Here is an 8,158-nt window from a genome sequence, read left to right as displayed (position 1 = left end):
GCACCTAGTGTTTTTTGCAATAGTGCAACATCCTTTCAACATTCCCTGACATTTTCAAATTTATTTGGAACAATATGGGTATTTAAAATTTTGACAGAATATCTTTGGAGAAAAAACAGCTAATAAGGACCTCGGAAAGGGGCTAAATCCCCTCTGGTCATTTTTATATTCTTAAAAGGGAACAAAAACTGTCATTTTCCATTTGATTTAGTCTCCTACGAAGTTTCTACGACCACCCCTTCCATATGAAGTGGATCTGGGGAAAAATGATCCATTAAAGCTCTATTGCTCTTTTCTGTAGGTGATGCTTGACAGTTGGCACTGATTTTTGAAAACTCAGAAAAATAGCTATATTAATGAAGCTCTCATAAGACGGCCATTTGTCTGAATTCTTACTTGGCATATAAGAAAATAGTAGTACCAAGCAGTGGCGCCATTTGGGCCAAATCTTGGGATGGACATGAACTCCATTTTGGCCTCCCCAACTTTCTCGTAAGAAAAAATGCGAGTTTTGGAAGCACATCGGTCGAATATTCTAAGTAAAAACTCATTTTAAGCACCCGTGTGTTGCGTGGGAATGCACTGTAACCCATTGTGGATTTCAGCCACATTGACCTCTAAGATTAATTATAACATCAAAGATCATAATCAACGAGGTTAGTGATTAAACTGAAAGTGGAAAATTCCACCCTCCTCAGCGATAAACTTTCTTATTTGAGTAAACAATACGTCGGTGAAAGTAATAGGCGTGCAGTAATTTCAAATCAATTGGACAGAATGGATTATGTTGGACATAATGGATTATTATGGCCGGCAAAGGGCCCTTTTTGGTGGAAGTTCGGGCCCCCCTGAGAAATCTGGGGTGGGCATTTGTCCAACCCTGATCCCCCCCCAAATGGCGCCTCTGGTACCAAGCTTCAAGGTATCAAGCAATGAGTAAAAAGTAGTATCAAGCGCCCCCTAAAGAGTAGGGTGTGGCAACTTTACCAAACGCTCAAAAAAAAAGGTTGCTTTTACCATCAATCTGCAGTACAATTAAGTCAATAGAAATCAATTTATGCAAAATGTAAACTTTAAAAGCCTGTATAGCAGTATTTTTCTATTTGAATTTCGAAACTTAAAACATTATCCATTTGTTGTTTGATGATAATGAATTACTTTTTATCAGTTACTGTTTGTTCATCTAATTATGATCTATATTATACATCCTAATTTATGCTCAAGAATATTCTTCACAATCAAGCACAAACAAAACATCAACAAACTTTCCAGACAGCTCGTGCTATTTTTGTCAGACAGTTCGTGCTTTAAGATGAAAGTCAATCGCAAGAATTTTATTAACATGTTGCACTGTTTGTGTTGCACTCTATTCTCCGCTACACATTTATTCTGGTTTTATTCCTCGCCTTTCTCTCCATTCACCATTTCTCTAAGGCGCCATGATAATGACGAACTCACTGTGTAGTCTTTATAACCAGTTATCGTTGCGCAGTGGCTATGAGACTCTTTCAGACTTATATTCCGAGAAAAAGATTATAAAATGTATTCTTTTCAATATAAAACTAAGTTTTATTAAACCTAGGGCCTATTGTTATCACTGAGGTTTAAAAAATTAAATCCACATTGCAAACCATTGTTTTTAAAATAAGATGGAACTTTCGGCACCCTAAACAGCCACTTTGCACTGTCCGTCTTACATTCATTTATTTGTCCTTCTATTAATCATGTCCTTCATTTATTTGTTATTTATTTGTTCTTCTTAAAATCCTTCTGCATATAGGGAAAACAAATTTAATGTTTTTACTTTTACAACTTTAATATGTCAAATATTATTAAAATTATAAGAAAAAAATATCAGTATATGGATATTAAACTGATAATACGTATTCATTTGTATTTTTTCAGTAGAGTGCAAATTATGTTCTGGCCTTTGGGAAGGTATAAAAATTTTGAACCCTACTCATATTACTTTCTGCTGGTTTTGAATTTCACTCGGTTATTCATTGTAATTTCTGTTCGTTTTGGGTTTCATTTATTAATCGATGCTGTTTCATTTATGATATTCAGTTATGGTTCACCGTCTGAAGGGAAGTCAAAGGTTAAATGCATATTTTCATAGAAGGACCTTGCTGCTGCACCAATGTCTTGTTGCTGCTAAACCAATGTTTCGCAATGTCGTATTCTTTTGAAGGACCTCTGAGTGACCAATCACACGGGGTTTGGGCGTAGTCGTAATTGTGCCTAGGTTTCACGCTTCTCCGTTCACACGGAGTGTTCTTTCTTGAATCTGGTTCTACGAAACCGACCAATCATGTCCAATCAGCATATGTATTTGGTGCAAGAATTGACAGTTGAAAAATATGGATAAGGACTTTTAGGGCTTTGTCTGGATCGGGACTATATAAACTCATTGCAAGCCAAGCTCGCAAAACAAAAGAAAAAGAAGGATATGGACAAGGGAAATCTTCAGAGAGCTAAGAAGAGATTTTGCTTCATCGAAGCATTTTTGCAATTTTTTTCTGTCTTATCATACAAAAATTTTTGTTCTCCAAATGCACAACAAGCTCTTCAAGAAAATCAACACTTAATCATAAATATTCCTTATTTGTACCATTTGCTCAATCTCTATTCCTGTCAAATTTCTTGCCACTAATCTTCGATGTAACTGGTTGAAACCTAGTCTTAGTTTCTGGTCAGTTAATCTAAATTAAACTACTATTATGGCTGGGACTGAGACCCGTGAGAACAAGAAGTTTTTGCTAAGCTGTAGTTGTAGTCGCAACTACGACTACGACTAAGCCGCGTGTGAATGGTCACTGATAGAATATCAAAAAATCCAGACCTACAAATACTGTTTTTGAGACTTGGGTATCTCCGAGTCTTCACAATAAAGAAAAAAAAATCGTATACCTCCGTCCTAGAGGCTGCTGCATAATATGGTTTATTCTATAATCATTAAGAGCATGAGAGACCGATATTTTCCAAGTAATATCATTGAATTCTAAAACTCCAACCTCAGGCCTACGCTATAGAAAATACCGATGGACTATGCCCTTCCTGTTCGTTTGACTTTAATTTTAGAAATAATAATAAAAAATTAGAACTACCTCCAGAAATCGTTAAACTGAACTTCAACAGCCCATTACGTCCAAATTGCCTAACACTCTTTGTTTGTAATTTATGTGGATGGCCCCAAATAAGAAAAAGACTATTGGATGTTTTGTGCTTTTTTTTTAAACAAAGGACCTGACTGTCGCAAAAAAGCCCCTCTAGAAATTGGCAAATCTGTGCTATAAATGTAACACTTGGAACATTATAAGACAATACCCCCGTGCGATCTTGGTAGGTTAAGCAAAGTAGTTAATTCTAAGGTAGAGGGCCAGCAGGGCACAGATACCTGCTTTAGTTAACCTCTCCTGCGGCTTAATATAATTTTTTTGCAAAGACAAATATGTAACTTCTTTGGATCAGACAGTCCTCTAGTGGCGCAGCAGGTTTTAACTTAGCGTGGTAATTAAGGTCCCAGAGATCGAACATTAATGTAGCAATACTCTGCCGGGTTTATTTAAGGACCTCAGTAGTCAACAAGTGTCGTCAATCCAATTACTTATTTGTTACTTTGGGTCTGACAATCACCAAGCGCTAGATGGCGTTGATGATTTTTTCGACACTATTGCCAATTTCGAATCTTGTACGTTTCTCAGACTATTTGGTGTGACCCACAACATGGGAGTTATTAAAGGGTAATTTTTTTGGTGGAAAGCAGGTCAAAACTATATATTCTTTAGTTTAGCTGCAAGTAAATAAGTATAACAACCTAGTTACAACCAATACGGTGCGAAGATTTGAGATAAACTTTCTAGGAACAGTTTAACATTATACTTCAGAGTTAAAATTTGACAACGTGGAATATGGATGGAATAATTTTAGAAAAACAATTTGTGAAGTTGCTGTTGCAACTTCACAAATTGAACAAGGAAGAAAGTTACCACTATAGCTAGGAATATTAGTGAAAAATCTTTATGTTTAATAGAGAGAAGAAGGGGTTTGTACAAGAATTATCTGAGTCATAGATCATATAAAAACAAAAGGAGTGTAAAGACAGCGGAGAAAGCATTAAAATATGAACTAAGGAGGTGTGAAGTGGAGGCTATGGATACAATTGGAAGATACTGATAGAAGACACAATAGTAAAATGTTATACTGGCATGTTAATAAGTTGAGAGGGAGTAGTCAATCCGGACTTGTCCCAGTTAAGGATAGGAATGGGGCCACAATTAGTGATAATGAAAAAGTTAAAGAGAGATGGACGGAATATTTGAGAATGTGATAAACCGAGATACAGTTGCAAAAAAAAGAAATAGAGGAAAATGAAAAAGTTTGTGATACCTTAGATGTGAAGGAAGATTTGTTTTGTGTGGAAGAATTAGCGACAGTACTAAAAGGATTAAAAATAATAAGCCTCCGGGTGCTGATAGTGTGGTAAATGACTTTCTTAAATATGGTGGCTCTGAGGTTAGAAATAAACTACTGAAGATTATGAATATGATTTTTGAAAAAGGGGAAGTACCTAACGATTTTAGGAAAACCTTAATTAAACCACTTTATAAGAAAGGTGATGAGAGTGTGTCAGAATTATCGAGGCATTAGTCTGGTCTCTGTGAGTAGCAAATTACTTAGTAATGTAATACTTCTTAGACTGAGAGATGCTGTATACAAAGTTTTAAGAGAAGAACAGTGCGGTTTTAGAAAAGGTAAAGTAAGTTTCGACCAAATTTTCACTCTTAGGCTAATAATTGAGGTGTGCCTTAGTTGTCAAACACATTTAGTCCTCAGCTTTTTAGATTATGAGCAAGCGTTTGATTCTGTTGATAGAAGAGCTTTAGCAAAGGTCTTATCCTTATATGGTATACCACACAAACACATTAAAGTGATTAGTTCTATGTACAAGAATAATACTGCTGCGGTTAAGTTAGGAAATGAGGTTAGCAGCTGGTTTTGTATTAAATTGGGAGTTAAGCAGGGTTTGTGTTCTATCCCATTTTATATGAATGATTTTGATGGACTTTATCTTATTGAGCACAGGAAAGGGAATGGGAGACCACAGAATCCATCGGGGAGGTAAAACTTGCATGGACTTAGATCAAGCTGATGATTTAAGCATATTAGATGAAATTGTGAGAATATGAATAAACTTTTAGAGGTTTTGCGAGTTCAGGTGCTAGAATAGGTTTGAAAATTAATGTTAAGAAGACTAAGTCACTAAGGCTAGGAATAAGTGAACACGAAAAGGTGACGTTGGGTAACGAAAACATTGATCAGGTGGGCAGCTTTACTTACCTTGGTAGTATTATTAGTAAAGACGGTGGGAGCAGTGAAGATGTTGAAGTAGAATAGCCAAGACTCAGGGTGTTTTTTCACAGTTAAAAAAAAGTTTGGAAGAATAGGAAGGTAAGTCTGCAAACCAAGATTAGAAAATTGGAAGCTACGGTGATGACAGTGGTCAAATATGGTTCTGAAGCATGGGCGCTCCGAAAAGTGGATGAAAATTTACCAGAGAAATTGCCTACGGATTGTTCAGGGTACCCGGCTGACTGACCGTATTTCAAATAGTAGGCTGTGTGAAAAATGTAGTTCAGTCTTGTTTTCTAGGGCTATAAAGAAAGAAAGGTTGATATGGCTAAGCCACGATCTGCGGATGAAGGATGACAGATTACCAAAGATTGTCCTTTTCAGCCAACCCTCTAGGGCTAAACCGAAACCAGGCCGTCCTCGTCTGGGGTGGGAGGATGTCATAAATAAAGATCTAAAGGAAATAGGTACTTCCTGGAGGGTGTAAAGAGGGATGCTTTGAATAGATTGGTTTGGAGAAGGAGCGTGAGTAGCTTTGTTGGCTTCAGGCGGCTTGGTACTGTGGTAAGTTATTAGTAGCAGTAATAGTTAGCTGGAACTTCAACAGACATACTTCACTTTTATATGCCTATTATGGTTCGTATTTGAAGGGGGAAGGGGTCGGAAACCATTTATTTTCAAGGGTAAATCGAAAATACGATCTAATTATTAAACTTTTGGGGGCTCACACTTGTCATTCAGGGATCAAATCGAAAACGCAAGATGATTTTATACTATGTGATTTAAAGCACAGAAAGGGTCCAAAGTCCATCCAATACCCACGACATTTTCTTATCAATGTTTTAGCAGAAAGGTAGGCATATTGCATACTTTTTAAAGCGGAGTAATACCGTCAATTCTTATAGCTATGATTACAGGCAAAACAACGACACCAAAACCCCTTCTTTGCATTAGATTTTCCCCAGAGAGGTTGGAAAGCCCTTTCTTTTCTGTATCAGCTTGAAATTTTTGGGGCTAGCACGCTGGGCAGATGGAAAATAAAATGACGATTTCAAAGCCGCATATATCTTCTCCGAATTTCACGATAAAAAACAGAGAGTGTTTTTAAACTTATTTGGGCAAGTAATTCCGGCTAAGGGGACAGAAGCGAAAATATTTTCACCAACATTTCGTAAACCAAATTCTATAGAATTTCGAAATCCGAAAATAGTTTTGCACCCAACTGAATTCTATAAAATGATTGAAAATAAACCATCTTATGATGTTTCCCTATATTCGTAGGGTTATGAAAAACTAGGACTTTTCTGAAAACACAAAAACCACAAAAAAAATTACGGTAGTGGCCTGATAGTCTTTAATAAGTATGCGAAAGATATAAGACTTATCTATTTTCTTTTACATCTCATAATAAGGACATGATTAAAAGGAAAAAGATAAAGATCCTTTAAAGCTATTGGTAGCACCTTGGGTGTTGATACGACATAGCACTTATTAGGTCTTTTTTGCAGAGATAGGTAGGAAGCCTGTCATCCAGCTCTGTAGCAGCCGGAACGAAACCCCGAGCCCGTTAGTGACAAGCAGAGATTACAATCTGTTAAAGTTAAAACAGAAAACATTATTTAGAGGTTGCTTTTATAAAGCAACATACTATTGACACTAGTGTTGTAAAATTACCGTAAAATAAAAACTCGGTAAGTAAAATTACAGATAATACAGGGTAAAATTGATGTTTTAGAGCTGGACTGTAGCTATAAGACCAGTTCAGCATTTCTTTGAAAGCATCACTTACAGTTTTTAATGAATTTTTTTAACGATTCTGATGTTCTGAGCTAAAAAGGTAATACCCCTTCATTTAGAGTTTCATCAATTTATTTAACTGTCTAGTTTATCCCCTTGATAATCTTATGATTAGGATAATACTACAGCAATTGGAAAGCACCTTATCTCGGACATCCATATTGTGAAATAAAAAGAGAGAAAAAAAATCGAATTTATCATTATTTAAGAGTAAAATTATATTTTTTATTTTTTTTCTACATTTAAACTTAAGAAATGTTACCCTAACAGCCTTGCATATTTAAATAACGGTATTCAGCAATATTTTTCATATCGCATTTCACATTTCTCATATCATAACTAACCACTGGATCATAATAGCAGAAAATTCAGTCACTTTCACAGTCATTAAGACTGTCTGCAACAGGATTTGCTTGCAAATCTAGCATCTCTACTTTAGACTTTGATTCCGATTCAGGTGACCTTAAGCCCCCCCCCCCCAACTAAAAAACATATACATCCCTAATGATTATATATCAATTTCTACCTCCAGCCTCCCATCGTCTCTTCTTTAAGTAATGCAATACGATTGCCCCTGACTTAAATAGGAGAGTAGAAATTCCCATTTCCCTTATAATGAAAATCAGGAATTATCCGTGGAAAAAGTAGGACAGAATTTTCCGTGGGGGAGGGGGGAATATTCCGTTCGGGTATTTTAAGGGATGGGGGTATATGCTAGCTCTCGGGGAAAAGACAGCATGAATACTAGATTTCTCTGAGATGTGAAATTTAAAATAAAATGAGGATATTGATTCTGCTTTAGCCCTCCACATTGTTGAAAATCCAGACTATGTAGCTATTTTTGATGACCCAACTTTAATGTTTGAAGAAAATAGCTTCCCACAATCTTTTAGGAAGGCAATTGAAATTAAAAAAAAGATCCCTAGAGATCTTGCTTTAAATAGATATACTGTAAAAAATCCTATAAACCTAATTTACAATGGCTTAAAATTAAAGGGTTCAAATAAAA

The sequence above is a fragment of the Artemia franciscana genome, chromosome 17, assembly GCF_032884065.1.
Source record: "Artemia franciscana chromosome 17, ASM3288406v1, whole genome shotgun sequence".
Lineage (NCBI taxonomy): Eukaryota > Metazoa > Arthropoda > Branchiopoda > Anostraca > Artemiidae > Artemia > Artemia franciscana.
This window is presented reverse-complemented; position numbering follows the sequence as displayed.